The sequence below is a fragment of the Lutra lutra genome, chromosome 6 (genome assembly GCF_902655055.1).
Source record: "Lutra lutra chromosome 6, mLutLut1.2, whole genome shotgun sequence".
Taxonomy (NCBI): Eukaryota; Metazoa; Chordata; class Mammalia; order Carnivora; family Mustelidae; genus Lutra; species Lutra lutra.
Window position 1 is genome coordinate 145,427,028 of NC_062283.1, and position 20,959 is coordinate 145,447,986.

Sequence of the window (20,959 nt, forward strand, 5' to 3'; positions counted from 1 at the left end):
TGTGGGAAGTAGAGGAGAAACAAGATTTGAAACCTATAAAGCCAGTAGATAGTCTGTGGGAAAATTTCCCAGATTTTATAGCTTCTGTATGAAACTTGAGGGGCACCTGGATGGCTCAGTCGTTAGGCATCTGTCTTTGACTTGGGTTGTGATCCCGGGGTCCTGGGATCGAGTCCTGCGTTGGGCTCCCTGCTCGGCAGGAAGCCTGCCTCTCCCACTCCCCCGGGTTGTGCTTCCTGTCTCTTACTATCTCTCTCTGTGTCAAATAAATAAATAAAATCTTAAAAAAAAAAAAGAGAGAGAATCCCAAATTTTAATCAAGCTAAAAAAAAAATCAGGATTAACTTTTTTTTTTTTTAAGATTTTATTGATTTGACAGACAGAGATCACAAGTAGGCAGAGAGACAGGCAGAGAGAAAGAGGAGGAAGTAGGCTCCCTGCCTAGCAGAGAGCCCGATGTGGGGCTCGATCCCAAGACCCTGGGATCATGACCTGAGCAGAAGGCAGAGGCTTTAACCCACTGAGCCACCCAGGCTCCCCTCAGGATTAACTTTTATTCTCTCTACAGAAAATAATACAAAAACTATTTATAGGAAGAAGTGATTAAAAAGGGAACATAGCAAAAATTGTAGGAAAAAAAGCATTACTGAAATGTGTCAGGAGATTGTTAGTAAAAATATTACATAATTTTGAGGGGGTGGATTTTGCTTGCTATTAGATAAACAATAGCTTCATTAAATTTATAATTTATTAAATGTCACTTCCTTTAAATTGATAATTTATCATGACCTGAGCCAAAGGCAGACACTTAACCAACTGAGCCACCCAGGCACCTGCAATTTACATTTTTTTTAAATTTTATTTTTTATAAACATATAATATATTTTTATCTCCAGGGGTACAGGTCTGTGAATCACCAGGTTTACACACTTCACAGCACTCTCCATAGCACACGCAATTTACATTTTTTTAACTCATCTACTCTTCATGGTAACTTTGAGATTGGCATGATGATTAACCCAGCCAGAGATGAGGTCACAAAGCTAGTATGGATGGAGCTAGGATGCAGACCAGAAGCATGATTCCAGATGCTTAACCAGTATGTTCCTGCTTACTTACTGCTAATAATGCATTTTCCAGTTTGCATTTCTAATTTTTAATTAAATTTAAGAATTTTTATTACAGTATCATTTTATATGGGATTTTAAAGTTTCTGCATGGAGAAACTACGTGTTGTTTATTAATGCAACACATGGAACATAATAGATTCTCAAATATTTGTTGAAGATATGAGAATAAACCCATTAATAATCTGTTGATCGTGGTGACCTTCTATTTTCTGTATTATAGTTCCTCTTTGAAAGGGATTCCAAGGGCTTCATAAATAACTTACTCTTTGGTTTTGATGAAATGCATCAAGCTTATCTGTATTAGTTTTTCTGGAAAGTCTATGGGAGTAACTCTTTCTTTAAAAAGGACCATGTGTACTTAAGCAAGTGCGAATTATGAAGAACGTGTTTTATTGACAGTGATTTGAATTATAGATTCAAGTGAACTAAAATATGTGTTTTGGTACTAGGAAAAAAATTATAATTTATGATTTTGCTTCTCATTCTGTGCAAATATTTGTGTTCATTCTTAAATTTGTATTTGTGAGTTTGCATTCTTTTTCTTACAGGGAGTCTCCAAAATTGCATGAGGGGCAGGCCTCTCAGAACCTGGGCGGGGCTTCAAACAGCCTATTTCCAGATCAGGTCTTGTTCCTCTGCAGAGCTGTTCTTGGAGCCTGACGGTTAACATTTAGGATTGACCCTTCTCTGTTTTTCCATTTGCTACAGAAAAACTCAGAATCAAAGCGTTTATTGATCATTTCCTTTTCAGCTGAAAGGTTTCAGTGGCTCTCTCTAGTAAGAGTTTCGGGATGCATGCTGTTTACCTCATCAGAGCAAAACCGTGACTCAGAGTGTGAGAAATGGCTCTCTGCTTCCTAGGAAGTTTTCAATACAAAAACATGCTGTGCTTTTGAATGAAAAGTAAAATTAAAAGCCAGTGGATGGAAATTTCTTGTAAGAAGATATAAAAAAAAAACCCCTAACTCTTTCTATTCATAAAAATAAGAGTTGTTTTTGTCAAAGGGTCTGAGATCTGAATGTCACTTTTTGAAGTGTCTTTGGCAGATTGTGAAAAGATCCATGAATCTCTGGTCCTTCCTTGGGGAAACCCCTCCATTGCCCTCTTTCTGTACCCACTGTGCTAAAGACAGAGGAAAAGGGGTCTTGAGTAATACAATTACCTTTGCATACATGTGGTTTTAACTCAAAACCAGGAGCTTCTTTGCTTTTATCTCTTGTCAAAGATAAGCTTTACCCATTTTGATGGGAACTACTCTGTGGCTTTAAAAATATTTTAAGTCTGTGAAACATAGTAGATGTATTATAGGAAGGATGTAAAACCAGTATCCGGTCTAGAATATTTGTCCCTCATCTCCCATGCTGGGATGTAGAAAAGGGATGTGTCTTCAGAATATGGTCAATCCATGTTCAAGGGCTGCCTTCATCCCTCATTACTGATGTGACCTTGGGAAAGTTACTTAATTTTCTCATCTGTAAAAACATGGATATTGGTATTCACCTCACAAGGTTGTTGTGAGAATTAAATGAGATAACCTCCCCCCCCCCCCGTACCTCCATCTAGTTGTACCACCTGGTACAAAGAAGGAGCACAGTAAATGTTTGACGTTAAAGAAAGACAATGCCTTCAATATCCTCCCAAGGGGTTTGGGAACCTAGAATATAGTAGGAGAGAAGGATCAAAGTGAAAGTATTGACTCACAGAGCCTTTGAAGTTGATGAGTATCAAAGGAAATGGCAGAAAGATGAGTTGTTGTAGTTGGAGAAATTCTACTTCAGAGGAAGTTTTGTGTAAATTTGAGACGTAAGCAGGTGAATTCTGTGCAGGGAACCACTGTCCTATTTTCCTGGTTGTGTTAAAGAGTACATGTTGATGTATCTGTTCTTTCATTAACTACATTTAACATTGGTAACAACATGTAACTTGTAACGAACATGTAACATATGTGAGGATGATTTTTAGGACTGGGGAATACAAAGAGAAATGTGATCCATGTTTGTCCTCAAACAAGTTATACTCTATTAGGGGGAGAGAACCATGAAAAAATAAGGGCATTAAAATGTGGGGTTCAGAAGAGGAAGGGTCAATTTTACTTTGGAGAGGAGGTGGGCTCCGTGAAGGGCTTGGTGGACGAGATAAGTGTCTGCACAGCAGCGGAGGCAAGGGAGTGTGGACTGTGCAGATAGTCCAGGTAGAGGAATTGGCATGAACAAAGGCACAGGTGTGGTGTTGGATGCTCTGTATGCGTGTGGGAGCTGCACGCAGGGCAAGGGCTGGTGGTGCAGGGAGCTCCTGGAGCAATGGGTTGGGAAAACAGCCAGAGTCAGGTGATGGAGGGTCTAGCCTGCCATGCTTCTGTGGCAAGGCTCTGAGGGGCCCCATCCAGGAGTAATGACAGTGACTATGGAAGGGACTCCATGAGCAAATAGACATCCTCTAGCGAGCTAGGCAAGAGGGTGGGATTTGAAAGTTTTGGTAAACATGGTGAAGTGGGATTTGGAAGGTGAGGCTTCCAATCATTGCATGATGAATAAATTGGATGGGGAAGACAGCTGAGGCAAGGATATTAAGGAAGAAGACATTTTTTAAGCCTTAGAATTTGGTATGAGCTGGGGCCAGTAGATTGGAGTTTAGATTTTGCCTTTCTGTATTCTGACTCTTTAATCCCTAGGAATGGCGGGAAATGTAGGACAATTACTATCTCTGCTATGGGAATGGTTAGTCAGACACCAGTGTTTACAAATTAGACTTGAAACCTGACTCAACTTGTTTAAAAGCTTACGTAGCAAAAGGAATCTTACACATGCAAATGAACACCTGCGAAAATTCTTCGCCAAGAACTTCTAGGTTTAGCCGCTCCCGTTTAGCGGTGTGAGAGGGGACGTCTTTTACAGATTACTTTGATGCTTGGATCTGCCATAATGTTTGTTGAATGGACCATTCCTGTCTCTAAAGGTGTTACTGAACTTTCTTTGTAAATTGAATATCCTGAAAGGAACAGATTTAGATAGCACGCATCTCCGTGCACTCTGAGGCCTGTGGATGTTTGTTGTCTTTTCACACTTTAGATTTAGACGTCTGTGTCTTGTCATATACAATTTTTCTTAGGAACTAAGTGTATACCACTCAAGTGTCACACCACCTACAAATTTGCCAGAAACCAAGCCACATGTTTTCTCATTTCCAACCACAGTGAAAACCTTATCACTTTTTGCTATGGATTCATGGATAAAAATAATTAAGGTCATGAATGAATTGACCAGAGGGCCTCCCTGTCACCCTACAGTGAGCATCTCCCCCCATCCATGTTTCTGGTTCCTTAAGGCTTCATTATATTTTTCTTAACATTTGTTTGGGCCATATTTACATCTTTGAAAATGGTCAGTTTCTACATATGTCTAAATAAATGCCTCTTTTTACTTGACAACTACACTTAATGTGCCAAAAGATTTTTCCAAGATCTGATTACATCCTTTTAATAGGTCTAATGGGGACCAGGGACACCAGTCCATGTCATACTAGCTAATGCATATGCAGTGTTGAAGAAGAAACGCACCCAGTGTCCCAGTGGAGCAGGCTCCTAATAGGCCAATGCTTTCAGAAACTGCAACCATAAACTCTAGACAGATACAAACAACAACTCCCCAAGGGCTCTGGAGAGTGAACAAAAGCAGATGGGGGGAGTTGAAACCTGGGGGAGGAGAGTTTCCTGGTATTCAGCTTTGGCCAGCGAACAAGTCATGGTTGCAAAGATTGTGTAGGGTGGCTAAAACTCCAATAGAAAGCTTGTCATGTTTCTGGCCTGACAAATCAGAGGATGGAGCACAACCAGGAGACAGTGGGGGATCACCCAGAGAAGGAGTGACCTGGAATCTGTATTGGGACTTTATCCAAGTCTCTAGCTGATCCACACACCACACATGTACAAGGCAGACTCACAGCTGCTTGCAGCTGAGGTTTAGAGTAGTGAACTGAGATTTAATTGCTACCCACCACAGGTGAGACAATCTTTGAGTCTAAGCAAGCTAATTGCCTGTTAGAAAGAAATTTTAACAATGGGATCAATACCACAGAAGTCAGTTTTGATGCTGTAACATTCATAATGTCCAAGATATAATCCCAAACTATTTAGAATATGAAGAAACAGGAAAATGTGACCTATTTTCAAGAAAGAAGACAATCAAGAATTTTAAAGCAGCTATTATAATTATGTTCAGTGGGGTAAAAAAAAATGCTCCTAATAAATGAGAAGACAGGAAATTGCATAAGAGAAATTGAAAATGTATAAAGTAGAAATTTTAGAACTGAAAAATATAACCTATTAAATAAGAAACACATAAAGACAGGGGCTCCCGGGTGGCTCAGTTGGTGAAGCGTCCAACTCTTGATCCCAGCTCAGGTCTTGATCTTAGGATTGTGAGTTCAGCCTGCATTGGGCTCCATGCTGGGCATGGAGCCTACTTAAAAAGCAAACAAACAAACACACATATAGACACAAAAAAGATTGAATATAAAATGGATAGAAAAAAACATTATGCAAAAAAGTAAGAAGATGAGGTGGCTATATTAATAACAGATAAAATAGACTTCCAAACATAGTATTACAGAAATAAGTAGACACATTACACAATGAATGAGCCTACAAGTCAGGATGATATAACAATCATAAATGTGTATGCATCTAAAACAGACTCTAAATAAAAGAAACAAAAATTGATGAAATGTTATCATAATCATAGTGGGAAACTTTAACATCTCTTATGGAGTGATTGATATAATAACTAGACAAAGTATCAGTAAAGACATAGATGATCTGTAGATCAATCATCTTGATGTAACTGATTTTTAAAATTAATTATTTTTACTTAGACTTTTTTTTTTAGAGAAATTTAAGGTTCAGGGCAAAATTGAGAGAGAGGGCCGGAAATGTCCACATATCCTTGGCACCCCCAGCACACAGCCTTCCCATTATTAATATCCCCAACCAGAGTAGTACATTTCTTACAACTGATCAACCTACATTGTCACATCACCCAAAGTCCATAGTTTACATTATGATTCACTCTTGCTGTTGTACATTCTATGAATTTGGACAAATGTATAATGGCATGTATCCATCATTAGGTGTCAGAGTATTTTCACTGCCCTAGAAATTCTCTGTGCTTTGTGTACTTATCCTCCCCCAGCTCCAACCTCCACCATCTGGCAATCACTGATCCCTTTACTCTCTCCATACTTTTGTCTTCCAGAAGGTCATATAGTTGGAATCATACAGTATGTAGTCTTTTCAGATTGGCTTCTTTCACTTAGCAATATACATGTAAAGTTCCTCCATGTCATTTCAGGTTTTCATAGCTCAGTTCTTTTTAGTCTTAATAATATTCCACAATTTATTCTCTCAAGGACATCTTGGTTTTTCCAAGTTTTAGCTTCAAGATTCTCTCCCCTGCCCCCACCCTATCTAAAATAAATAATCAAATCTTTAAAAAAAAAGAAGCAGCTCAGGAAAGAAGAGCAAAGCAAATCAAACAAATTAGAAGGAAAAAAAATTAGAGAAGAAGTCGATTAAATGGAACAGATAAACCGATAAAGGAAATTAACAGCTGGAAGCTTGTTTATTGAAAAGTTCAACATAACTGATAAACCCTGAGTTAGGTTGATGAAAAAAAAAAAAAGGAGAGAGATACAGAACACAAGTTACCAATATCATGATTAAAAGAAGGGTTATCACTACAAATCCTACATATATTAAAAGGATGATAAGAACAACTTGATTATGAACAACTTGATTCCAACAAACAATAATTTTGATGAATTGAAAAATTTGAAAAATACAACTTACCAAATTGACCCAAGATGGAGCAGAAAATCTGAATAGCTCTATAACCATTAAACTACAGTAACTCTGTAACTATCAAAAACCTTCCTATAAAGAAAACTTCAGGCCTGATAATGTCACTTTTTTTTTTTTTTTTTAAGAAGATAGAAGACAAGTCAACACTTTGTAACACTTTTTTGTTTTTTTCCAAACTGGGCAGCTGCGTCTTGGGGGAATAGTGACAGGAGAAATGTGAAGCTGTCTTTCCTGCCTACTTCAGTGTATCTTTTCTTTTCTTTTCTTTTTTTTTTAAGATTTTATTTATTTGACAGACAGAGATCACAAGAAGGCAGAGAGGCAGGCAAAGAGAGAGAGAGAGGAGGAAGCAGGCTCCCCGCTGAGCAGAGAGCCTGATTCGGGGCTCGATCCCAGGACCCTGGGATCATGACCTGAGCTGAAGGCAGAGCTTTAACCCACTGAGCCACCCAGGCACCCCTTCATTGTATCTTTGCTTATTCCTGTGTTCCATTCAAGTGCTGTAATCTCTTACCTGGAGTCCTTAGTCTTTGTAAAGGTATTTTTATGTATGGAGAGTTGTTCTAAGTAATATTTCTGTGAGGGTATGAGTGCTGAAAACTCCTGTTCCACCATCTTGCTGATGTAATTCCTCTCTCAAAGTTGTCTTAACATTAGAAAATCAATGTTTTTCTCTATTAATAAAATAAAGTAAAGGAGAAAACCATATGATCATTTTAATACAGAGAAGAAAAAATATGACAAAATTCAACATCAATTCACAAGAACAATTCACACCAAACAAAGAATATAAGGTACTTATTCAACTTATTAAGATCATCTATGAAAAACCTCTGGCTAACATCACATATTTATGTTGAAATATTAAATTATTTTCTGTTAGAATCAAGAACAAGGCAATGTGCTCAGTTTGTCACTTTTATTCAACATTGAATTGGAGGTCCTAGCCATTGCAATAGAGGAAGAAAAAGAAATAAGACGATAAAGATTGAAAAGGAGGAAGCAAAGTTGTCATCATTTTCAGTGTGAAATAATAGGAAAAAAATATATATTGGTTTCTGTCCCCAGTTCTTGGCACCCATGCAATTTCCTAAGTGGTATTAGAACTAGGAGCATCTTTTGTTCTAATATTTGGTCTTTGAACCTGGTTCCTGACACAGGGCTCTTGAAACCCTTGTAATTTCCTGCGTGATAGGAATGTTTTTTTTATTCTAATGAGGTGACTCCGGCTGGGCTCCTTGATAAGGACTGATCACAGGAAAGATCAAGCTATGATTAGAAGCTTGAAATTTCCAGCCATATTTAACCCCACCCCATTCTCTTGTGAAGGGAGGAGGGCTAGAAATAGAGTTAATGATTGATCAAATCTGTGTGAAGAAACCTCCATCCAAATTCCCAAAGTATAGGATTCAGAGAGCTTCTAGATTGGTGAACACGTCTACATACTGGGATGGTAACCCAGCCCAACTCCATGGTCCCCAAAATTTCTGTACTTCGCATCCTCCCAGCCTCACCTTCTGTGCCTTTTTGTCTGGCTGTTCATCCGTGGCCCTTATCTTATCCTTCAGTAAACTGGTTATCATAAAAGTTGCTGTTTTCCTGAGTTCTGTGAGCTGAGCCACTCCAGCCAATCAGTAGAATCCAAAGGAGAAGAGGCCAGGGACACCGTGATTTGTAGCTAAGTCAGGCAGAATTGTGGTCAACCTGGGGACCTACTACTACTTGCAGTTTACATCTTGAAGTGGGGACCAGTTTTGTGGGACTGAGCCCTTAACCTGCAGGATCTGATGCTGTCTCTAGTGTCAGAATTGAGTTAAAATGTTGGAAATCCCGCTGCTGTCACAGAGAATTGCTTGTTGTGGCAAAAACCCTCATGCAGTATTGAAAATGTGAGGTCGGTAGAGGTGTAAGAGTAAAGGAGACACACAAGAGGACTGGCTTTTTTCTTAAACATCAACTAACATGATTGCATAGAAAACCCTGGAGATCTGCAAAACAACTAGAAGTAATATGTGAATATGCAAAGTCATCGTGTATAAAGCTAAAATTTATAAAATCAATTCTATTATTATTTTCTAAAAGGAAGTAATTGTGAAATGAAATGAAAAAGGAATTTTGTTTATAATAGGTCCCCAAATCAGATTATTTAGAAATAAATGTAAACAGATAATACACTGAAAACCACAAGACGTGACTGGGAGAAAAATTTTTTTTAAACAAAATTCACATTTTATTTAAGTTGAAATAAACTATACAAAATTGATCTTCTTCACCAAAAATAACAGCAATATTTTCTGTATTATTCCTAGATAAACCACAAAACACTTACTTTTGTAGGTTGTCCAGGTTTTGTTTATAAATCAAGATGAGGCAGTAGATATAGTCATGGAAAAAGACAGAGGAAAACAGACAAATCAGTTGTCAGTATCCATGGCCTCTGATCCTGCCTTGACCATGAACAGAGGTGTTCAACATATACCTGCTAAAAAGCTTATAAAGTCGTAGGTGTTTCAACATACACGTGCTAAAGAGCTTATGAAGATGTAGGCTCAACAAAGGAATGTAAACAGCAACAACCCATGTGGAACAATGGCAGGCTCTCCCATTCAAACTTTAACTGTAACTTGTTCTGTTAAGTTCATTTGATAAAGATAAAATCTCTACTGCATCCTTGCTTGGCAAGCTCAAGTGTTTCTGTCTGGTAACTCCCTGAACTGTCCATTACAGATTTTTAATATACTAACACTCCTACTACTCAAGGGTCACTCATGAGCTTCTTGTAACATTTTCTAAAATGTATCCCTTCCCCCCATACCTCTTCAAAATCTTTATTTTCTAAGAAGTGATAACTCAATACCCGACAATTGGATCCAGTGATAATAAATGTTATGTCTAAAATGACTTAACTAAAACAATTCCCAAGTGCCACTAGCAGAAATCCCACAGAAGTGTAATGTGGCACTTTCAATGCTATCTTCTGGAAGAACAGTTATGTCTCCAAAGCATGAGAGTTTAAACAGGGGCCATTTAAACAGGCAGATTATCAATGGCTAATATACTCAATGAGAGGTCAGTATGTCAAGATATTCAGTGATTAAGTGGCCTACATACACCTGACAGCTTTTCCGTAAGATGTTTCCAAATTTCCAAATTTGATATTTTTCCAAATATCAAACATAAGAGAAAGCCTACTTTAAACGTTTCTTAGGTATTTTCAATGTTTTCTGAGTTATCTGTAGGAAGCTCTGACTTAGTTGTATAGAGTTTGATATATGTGTCCACCATTAAATCGAGATCATGTTTTATGTCAAAATTTATGTTAAGCAAAGCCAAGTTACTTGACCTCTGGTCTGTCAAAGTGTTCCTCAGGTATGCTTTGAGACGCTTTCTCCCATTTTCATAGCGTTCATTCTCAACCTTCATCACAGGAAGAATACATAGGACTTTCAGCAATGCATAAACATTAGGAAAAAACTTGATGTCAGGTAGATGGAGGGCTTCATAAATGGTAGATGGAAGCTCTATATCTTTCCCTCTGTGTTTCCATTTGATTCTCCAGCAATGCAGCTCAGCTGAGAGTGTGTCAGGATTGGGCAAGTCACTTCTGTACATGTCAGCATGGTGTTCCTCTGATGTATTAAATTTGAGCTGTCCCATGACAGAGGGTACAAGAGATAAGCATTTAAGAGCTTTGAGGTGCTGTTCTGAGAATATATCTCTCAGTTCCTGAATAATGTGTTCCACTGTTGGAACACTTAGAGTTTCTTTATAGTAACTCTCAGAGGTGAGCTGAGATTCCAGGTTACCTTGCTGGGCTCTGCGGAATTTCCCGGGGAGTTTCATCTGAATATCAAGTTTAGTTGCCAAATTTGTGGCTTCTTCAAACCAAAATTCATGATAAACTTCAATATTTTCCATCACTTCATTTAGTGAATGCAGCACTGCAGTCAAGCTACTGGCTGCAAAGAAGACGTCAGAGGTCTGCCCTTGGAGACTTTTCCCAAAGGCTCTTGTAAAAGATAGAACATTTTTAAGAACAACAATGGTAACGATGAAATCAGAATCTGTTACTGCACTGCAGAGTACAAAAGCTCGACCAGCTATATAGTTATTCCACCTAATATTTGTATCACTATTTATGCCATCTAAACATAAAACAAGTGCTTGTAGGAGGTCCACTAAAATTTCAAAAGCATCATGCCTGCCTGTCCACTGAGAATGGCAGATCTCCTTCAGTTCTTTACCCTTTTCCTCATTGTTCTGAAAGAGGACAGATATTACATTGTCAAGCTCCAAAAGCAGTTGTGGAGATCGATGGAAGAAAGAACAAACTTCCTCAATTGTTCCTAACGCAACAGATACTCCCACAACAGGCACTGATTTTTGCCAGCCACATATTTAAGGCACAGGAAGAGCAAAGTGTGTAGACAGCTTGGGGATATTTCTCTAAAAGTCTAGAAGCCACAACTTTCATTTTGGAAGAAAATCCACTGGACACAATGTAAGCCTGGCCACGACAATACTCTATGTTTAACCCCCACTTCTCAGTTATCGTAGTGTGAAATTTCACAGCCAAAATTTCTGCATCAGCTTCATAAGGCAAGAAGCCCACAAATTCCTCTCTCAGGTTATGAGATTCATCAACAAACCTCACCAACACAGGCAAGTGCTCTTCTCCTGCTATGTCCACTACGTCATCAGTGATGATGGAAAAGAAGTGCGAGTCTCTCACTTCCCTGAGAGTTTCTTCCCGAATGCAGCTCTCACAGATCTCTAGCATCTGTTTCTGCTGTGTTTTCCAGCAGAACAATGTGTTAACTGCTGTTGTCTCAAAGCGCTTTCTCAGAACCTCTTCACCAGAATTTATCCGGCACTCCAGCAGCGCTTGAAAGTTATCAGGAGTAAAGAGACCCTCTGGGATTTCATCAGTTTCATGCCCATTCAGAGGTATGTTTTGTTTTCCCATAAGAATCAAAATTTCATAAATTTTTTTTAAAGGTTTTTATTTATTTATTTGTCATAGAGAGAGAAGCGAGAGTGAGCACAGGCAGACAGAGTGGCAGGCAGAGGCAGAGGGAGAAGCAGGCTCGCTGCCAAGCAAGGAGCCCGATGTGGGACTCGATCCCAGGACGCGGGGATCATGACCTGAGCCGAAGGCAGCTGCTTAACCAACTGAGCCACCCAGGCATCCCAAGAATCAAAATTTCAAATAGAGATTTTAAGTATTCTTTGTTTTCCTTCTCTTCAAGGGTTAAAGGTAAAATATCTTCATCCTGTTCCTCACCCCCTTCTTCTGCACTAGGATTCTGAGCGTTGCTGTTGTTTATTTCTTTATGTTTTGGTTCCTGTTCAGAAGTTTCATCGATTTTTTTCTGTTTCAGTGTCCTGATTTCATCTTCACTTAATTCTTTTATTCGTTTTCTGTGTCTACTATGTGGATTATTCAAATGACTGGTAAGATCAAATATTGTTGGTATTGCATTATCTCGAAGAACTGTCCTATAAGGACTCTCCCAATGACTTCACAAGTATCTGCTTCAATTACTTTTGAGAAATAAAATAACCCAATCATTCTTTAGTTTTCTGATGCCTCTGCAAAATGTATAGTTCTACAGATCATAGAGGTCTCAAAGTGTTTGGCACATAATCGATAATGTTTATTTAGTTGATCAGGCGTTTTATCTTCTAAGTCTGCTCTCCTACAATTCTCCACCCACTTCTGGCATCTGGCCGGATCCCGCGGGAACCTGAAGAAGGCCAGGTCCGACTGCGTGCTCTTCCTCCTGCAGTTGGGGGCAGCGCAGAAGTTCGGCATCGTCGCCCACCCGCCGGCCGGCCCAGCCCTCCCCTCCCCGCCTCCTCCGGGCAGCCCGCCAGCCCGCCCGTCGGGGCCAGGGAGGGGAGCCAGGCCGCGCGAGGCCCGCGCGCCGGGGGGAGGGGCGGCGGGCATGACTGGGAGAAATTTTAAAAGACTTAAGTGAGTAGAAGGATATATTATCTTCATGGATTGGAAGACTCAATTTTAAGATGTCCATTCTTCCTAAATCGACCTATACATTTAATTCAATCCCAATAAAAATCTCTAGAAGTTTACAAAATGATTTTAAAATTTATATGGATGCAAAGGGCTTTGAATTGCCCAAATTATTATTTTTTTAAAAGATTTTTAATTTATTTGTCAGAGAGAGAGAGGGAGAGAGAACGAGCACAGGCAGACAGAGTGGCAGGCAGAGGCAGAGGGAGAAGCAGGCTCCCCACAGAACAAGGACCCCGATGTGGGACTCGATCCCAGGACGCTGGGATCATGACCTGAGCCGAAGGCAGCTGCTTAACCAACTGAGCCACCCAGGTGTCCCCCAAATTATTTTTTTAAAAGATTTTATTTATTTGACAGAGGGAGAGATGCAGTGAGAGAGGGAACACAAGCAGGCGGAGTGGGAGAGGGAGAAGCAGGCTTTCCGCCCAGCAAAGAGCTCAATGTGGGGGCTCTATCCCAGGAATCTGGGATCATGACCTGAGCGGAAGGCAGACGCTTAAGGACTGAGCCACCTAGGTGCCTGGCCCAAATAATTTTTTAAAAGCAGAATAAAGTTGCAGGACTTACTATAAAGTTCCAATAATTAAGACTGTACTATAAATAAAAGGACAGGTATATTGATAAATCAACAAAATCAGAGTCCAAAAGTGTCTTTACACATGTTCAATCAATTGATTTTTTTAATAAAGACACACAGCAATTCAATGGGGGGAAAGGAAGTCTTTATTTGAAAGTGCATTAGAGTGTAGATCTTAAAAGTTCTCATAACAAAAATTTTTGTGACTATGTGTGGTGATGGGTGTTAGTAGAATTGTGAAGATCATTTCACAATATATAGAGATAATGAATCATTATGTTATGTATCTATTAAATAATAAACTAATATAATGTTATGTGCCCATAAAAAAGCGGTCTTTCCATATGGAAAAAAATGAGTTGGCTCTTACCTCATATCACACACAGTAATTAACTTGTAATGGGTCATAAACTGAAATATGAAATCTCAAACTATAAAACTTCTAGCAGGAAACAGGAAAAAAATTTTGTGACACTATTAAGGAAAAGATTTATTAAGCAGAAGATGAAAAGCACAAAGGAAAGACATATTAGAATGGATCTCATTAAAATGAAAAGCGTTTAGTCCCCCGAAGACATAGGTAAGAAAACAAAACCAAAAGACAGCCTGTCAATTGGAAGAAAATATTTGCAAAACATGTATCTGTCAAAAGATTTATGTGGGAGAAAATATTTGTAAAACGTGTCTGTCAAAGGGTTCATATCTAGAATATGTAAAGTACTCTTAGCGCGCCATTCTTAAAATAAAGACAACCCATTAAAAAAAAATGGGCATAGGATTGGCTATTTCACAAATGACCAGTAGATGCATGAAAAGATGCTCAACGTCACCAGCCAAAGGAAGGTGCAAATTAAAAGCACACTGAGGTATCAGTACATACCCACCGGGATGAATTAGACCAAAATGTTTTCCATATTTTGACAGTGGTGATGTTTTCATGAATTTATATATAAGGCAAAATTAATTACAGTGTAAATTTTACTGGATATTGCTTATTGTAGGTAAATTGTACCTATGGAAGAAAAACAATTTTTATTCCAGTGGACCAAGATATAAAGATGCTTGGTACCTGCTAAAGTAGTATGTGTAGCTGGCATCAGACTTTAGTTCTCAACCCAGAATATTTTCCCTTCCCATTAGATCGTGCGGCTGAGCACAGAATGCAGGATTGTCAGAAGGAAGAAGCAAGAAGGGAAACAAGTGTCCTAAGGATGGATCTGCTGTAATCCAGACCCTTGGTTTTGTCCCAACCAGTGATGTCAAAACACTTCCCCACAGGACTGGAGACACGCCTTGATTTTGAAGCAAATTGAAAGTTTTTCATCTCTTAAAATAGCTTCCTCATTTTTCTTTCTCTTCCCTAGTCATAACACAGTCAACTTGAATTATATAGACATATATGGAAACAAAGTCCAAGTGATTTATAGTATGTACCATTAAGGGACGTGAATAAAGAACTTTGGACACCTCTCCTGCCAGTTTACAAGTGAGTGCTCCTTGCAACCTGTTTCAGTTATGTAAATGGATTAAAAGTATGTGAAGAATTTAGGGAGAATCAGAAAATGCGGAGAATGTGTTGAGTTAATGCTTTTTAGAATTCACATGTAAATTTGTCAACTTCTTCCCAGCTTATTATTTGTAACATTTTATTTTTTATTTTTATTTTTATTTATTTTTATTTTTTAGATTTATTTATTTATTTATTTGACAGAGAGAGAGATCACAAGTAGGTAGAGAGGCAGGCAGAGAGAGAGAGAGAGGGAGAAGCAGGCTCCCCACTGAGCAGAGAGCCCGATGTGGGGCTCGATCCCAGGACCCCGGGATCATGACCTGAGCCGAAGGCAAAGGCTTTAACCCACTGAGCCACCCAGGCGCCCCTATTTGTAACATTTTAATATCCTATATATTTTACCATTTTTTTTCCTCTGTGCTTTTCTTGGGCTTAAAAAAATAGGTTCATTGAAATATGATATTTTTTTCTCTCAGAAGACATCATCTTGAAATTACTGAGGTGCTAACCCGCTGTCACATTATATCTGATGTTAGTGTGCAGGTTTCACTGTAAGAAAAAACATGAAAGATAATTCAGGGGAGGAGCACTTACTTAAATATGCGGTCACTGGCCTTTGTTACCTAACGGAAGTGAAATCAGGTCATCTTACAGGATTTGCAATATGGAACTGTGTCCATGAAGGGCTTGAGCTGCATAGGTTACATTTCTGAAAAGCTTCTGTATTCAAATAGCAAAAAATTACTTTGAGAAATTGGAAAATGTCCTCTGTGAGTCTGAATTTTTCAACTTTTTTTAAAAAAGATTTTATTTATTTGACAGACAGAGATCACAAGTAGGCAGAGAGACAGGCAGAGAGAGAGAGAAAGGGAAGCAGGTTCCCTGCTGAGCAGAGAGCCCGATGTGGGGCTCCATCCCAGGGCCCTGAGATCATGACCTGAGCCGAAGGCAGAGGCTTTAACCCACTGAGCCACCCAGGCGCCCCCGAATTTTTATAGCATACTTAACTTGAATTTATGGGAAACAAATAACGTAACAAATGAATTCATGGGAAATAATCTGAATTTGGTGTTCCAGAGAAAACTAGCATTTATTGAACACCAGCTGTGCCTTGGGTACTGTAAAGTACTTTATGCATATGATCTTATTTAGTCCTGTTGGCCCTATGGGGTAGATAGTACTCTTATCCCCATTTTGCAGATGGGAAAATGCAGGCACAAACAGATGATGTAGTTTTGAGATTTTAGCCCTGGCCTCCTTTCTGTGGAGCCTGCACCCCTCACCCCGGGCAAACTTGCAGGACCAGGTCTTCGATCATCTCTGAACCTTCCCTGTTCCTTTCCACCCACATTCATCCTAGTTGTCCTCCTGGAGAGCCCAGCCTGCCCCCTCTGCTGGTCATGTCCTGTCCACCCTTCACTGTCTGGGCACTTAGACCTTCTGCATTCCCACAGTGGCTACTCTGCCTGATTGCCTATAGACCAAACATTATTGCTCCCTAATGTTTGGGTAATAACTTCAGAACCAGCTGTCCTGTCTCACATTGTTCTTACTCCAAACCATCCTATGTAATCCCCTCAAATACACACTCTTAAAAGCCTTGGGTGGCTCCCACTGTTCTGCTTTGAATCCTAGTTTGGAGAACACTCAAGGCCTCCTAAAATCTTTGAACTGCTTTCCAGTTCTATTCACAGGTGGAAACTCCAACCCCAGACAGGTATTTCTCAGGTCATTTCAATGTGCTTGGCGTGTAATAAACACTTAATGTTAGTTATTGTTTTGTATTTAATGTTTGAAGATAATACACATAGTTATGTAGTTCAAACACTAAAAATATAGAGATGGATTGTTGAAATGTCTTCTATATATTCTTGGCCCCATGATTCCACTTCCCATTCCCCATCCCCACATTAAACTATTATAATTTCTTTTTTTTTTAAAGATAAATGATAGCATACAATATACCTTGACCTACATGTTGCCTTTTTCTACTTAACATATCTTGGACATATTTTGTATCAATAGCTGAAGAGCTTGCTCATTTCTTTTTTGCAGCTGCATAGAAATTTTTATAGCTGCATGAATGTGTCATAATTTAATTAGTTATAATTTAATTATTCCCCAATGATACACATTTATGTCATATCCAGTGTTTTACTGTTACAAACAAAGCAAAATCCTCATTCATGCTGCATGCAAGAAACTTATTTGTAAAGTACATTCCTAGAAAAATGATTCATGCATTTGTAATTTTAATAGATACTGCCTAACTGTCCTACACAGGCAACATACCGATTTCTACTTCCAACAGAAACAAATGAATCAACAGTTTCCCCACAGCCTTGCCAACACACTCTGGTATTAAACTTTTCATTTTTGCCTATAGATGGGAGAAATGGTGTTTTAGTTTGTCTTTAAAAAAAAAACGAGTGAGTGTGAGCATTTTTCACATGTGTAAAGGCCATTTGTTTTTCTGTTTTGGCTCTTCATACCCTTTGCACATTTTATTATTATTTTTTTTTTAAAGATTTTATTTATTTATTTGACAGAGAGAGATCACAAGTAGATGGAGAGGCAGGCAGAGAGAGAGAGAGAGAGAGGGAAGCAGGCTCCCTGCTGAGCAGAGAGCCCGATGTGGGACTCGATCCCAGGACCCTGAGATCATGACCTGAGCCGAAGGCAGCGGCTTAACCCACTGAGCCACCCAGGCGCCCCCCTTTGCACATTTTAAAATTGTTCTGCACTTTCTGTTATCAATTTACAGGTAGTGTATATTTTATGGAAATTAGCCCTTTTTCTGTTATATGAGATGCAGACATTTCCCCAAGTTTGTCATTTTTCTCTTGTTTATGGTGTTTTATTCATGCAGATATTTTTATTTTGACATTGTTAACTTGTCATTTTCTTTCGTGCCATCAGGACTTTCAAGTCATGTTATAAATCCCTTTCCCACTCTGAGACAATATGAATTTTCCCTTATTTCTCCTAGAAGTTTGGTTCTTTCACTTCCCGCATTTAAATCTTCGAGCCGTGTAGAATTTATCCTGGCACATATTATGAGATAATGTTCTCCCTTTTTCCCAGATGGCTGCTGATTTATACTGACACCATTTATTAAATTATCCTTATATTGCCCACTGCTTTGAAATACCACCTTTACGTGCTAACGTCTTGCACGTACCTGCCTCTATCCTTGGGCTTTCTCCTCTGTCTGGCTGGTTTGCTGACTGTTCATGTACCAGGAACCATCTGTTCACATACTGAGCATAGCTGAGAATCAAGCAGGACTGTCTCTCCCTCGCAGATCCTTCTTTCCAGAGATCTCTTTCCTATCAGCATTTACTGATTCTTTAAATGTGGTTTTCAGTCAGTAACAACAGCAATAATAAATGGCAAACAACAAAAATCCTTCCTGTTGGATATTATTTCATGATCATGTTAAGTTTATAAGTTAACTTAGGAAAAGATGATTTTGAATCTTACTCTCTAAGAATATAGTCAGTTCTTCTATTTTTGCTCTGTTCTACATCTTTGTCCTGCAAGAACATTTAAAGATTGTTGTCAAATTGGTTTTGTTACATTTCTTCCTAGATATTTTTATCCATTTGTTGCCAATATGCATGAAGCCTTTTCTTTCATTATATTTTCCGTTAGTTTGTATGGAGACTTTTGGTTTCTGTATATTAATTTCACAGCTTGCTAGCTTAATGTGTTTTCTTATTTCTAGTGGTTTTGTTTTTAGTTGATTGTCTTGATCTTCCAAATACTCAATCATATAATCTACAAGTAGGAAAGCCTTGCCTCCTCATTTACAATATTTATTCCTCTGGTTTCTTTTTCATCTGGTTGTTTATTTATTTTGAAAGATTTTATTTATTTATTTGACAGAGAAAGAGAGATCGCAGGTAGGCAGAGAGGCAGGCAGAGAGAGATGGGGAAGCAGGCTCCCTACTGAGCAGAGAGCCTGATGTGGGGCTCGATCCCAGGACCCTGAGATCATGACCTGAGCTAAAGGCAGAGGCTTAATTCACTGAGCCACCCAGTCTCCCCTGTTTATTTTATTTTTAAAGATTTATTTATTTTTGAGAGAGAGCGAGCAAGCACAGGGGTAAGGGGCAGAGGGAGAAGGAGAGAGAATCTTCACTCTGACTCTGTGCTGAGCCCAGGGCTTGACATGGGGCTCAAACCCAACAAGCTGAGATCATGTCCTAAGCTGAAACCAAGAGTTGGGTGCCCCACCAGCTGTGCCACCCAGGTGCGCCATGTTTGGTTGCTTTAGATAGTTCCTCCAGAGCACTGATAGTTAATGGAAATAGTACCAGCCTGAGTTTTTTCTGGCTTCAGTCAGAATTTCTAGGGTTTCCTCATTAAACCCATGCAGATTTTTGGTCTAAGACTGACATCTTAAAAAAAAAATCATGTTCATCAGTTTCTATTCCATTAAGATTTCTTTTAAAAATTCAATACTGCAGATTAAATAATGGTAGTTGATTTTTCAGTATCTATGGAACTGGTTATATTTTCCCTATAACTTACCAAAATCATGAATCATGTTAATAAATTTCACATTGAATTAAACTTGCACTCCTGTACTAACTCCAGTTGGTCTTCATACATTCCATCTACTATATTTTATTTAGGATTTTATTTAGGATAAGATCTGTAATTTTCTCTGTCTCTTATATAAGTTCCTCTTTTAAGATTTTCTTTCTCTTCTGGAATTAGATTAGTAAATTATCTTTTTTATATAGATTTATTTATTTTAGAGAAAGAACATGAGTGGGAGGGGCAGAGGGAAAGGGAGAGAGAATCTCATGCAGACTCTGTACTGAACGTGGAGCCTCACGCAGAGCTGGATCTCTCAACCCTGATCATGACCTGAGCCGAAATCAAGAGTCAGCCCTTAACTGAATGCACTACCCAGACACCCCGGTAAATTATGTTTTTCTAGACTTGGATTATCTCATTCACATTTTCAAATGCATTGGCATGGATTTCAGCAAAGGAGTCCTTTGATTCTTTTAATTTTCAGTCTCTGTTGATATTTCCAATCATCATTCCTCCTGTTGTGTGCTTTTGATGTTTCTTTCTCTTGCCTTTAGGCAGCAGTGTGTTTTCAGAGAGCCAGCTTTGATTTTATTTAGTAGTCCTACTCTTTTTTTGTTTTTGAAATTCCAATTTCAACTTTATTGTTCTCTTTCTACCTTCATGAACAGTAGGTTGAATGCATTCACTTTTATTTTTGTCTAATACAATTATATAAGGACATGAATTTTCATCTAAACACAGCTTTTGTTGCATCTCCAGTTCTGAAAGGTGGTATTCACATGCATCTTTCACATTAGCTAATGTTATTACTTATTGTGGAAAGTCCCTGGAGGATTAAGGGAAGAAGTAAGTTTGGGTTCCCAGGATGGGGCTTGGTAAGACAGGCCTTGAGTGGTAGGTGGTAGGTGATGGGCTTTAGACTTGATGAAAATGATATTAAGAAGACACCTAGGTGGCTCAGTTCGTTAGGCATCTGACTCTTGGTTTTGGCTCAGGTCATGATCTCATGGGTTGTGGGATTGAGCCCTAAGTCAAGCTCTGCCATCAGCGGTGAGTCTGCTTGAGAATCTCTCCCTCTGCCCCTCCCCCCACTCACATGCTCTCTCTCTGTCTCTAAAATAAATAAACAAACAAATAAACCTTTAAAAAAAAAGCCATTGGAGATTTCTGGTTTGGAAAGTAACAAGATGTAAGTGTTGTGTGAAAAGATGGACATCCACACATTAGCAGTTATATTATATAGCTCTTCATCTTTTCCAAAACCATTTTGGACAGGAAATGCCTTTTCGACAGGAATGGAAA

General features: G+C 38.9%; 1 long non-coding RNA gene and 1 pseudogene across 1 annotated transcript; one reads left to right on the plus strand and one right to left on the minus strand.

Moving 5' to 3' along the window:
* Window positions 1-924: 924 nt before the first annotated feature.
* On the plus strand, window positions 925-15,082 carry LOC125102257 (uncharacterized). The gene is made up of 2 exons (XR_007128082.1): window positions 925-1,792; window positions 14,740-15,082. It is a non-coding gene; the product is annotated as an uncharacterized LOC125102257 (long non-coding RNA).
* LOC125102255 (52 kDa repressor of the inhibitor of the protein kinase-like) lies at window positions 10,152-12,854 on the minus strand (annotated as a pseudogene).
* Window positions 15,083-20,959: the final 5,877 nt, after the last annotated feature.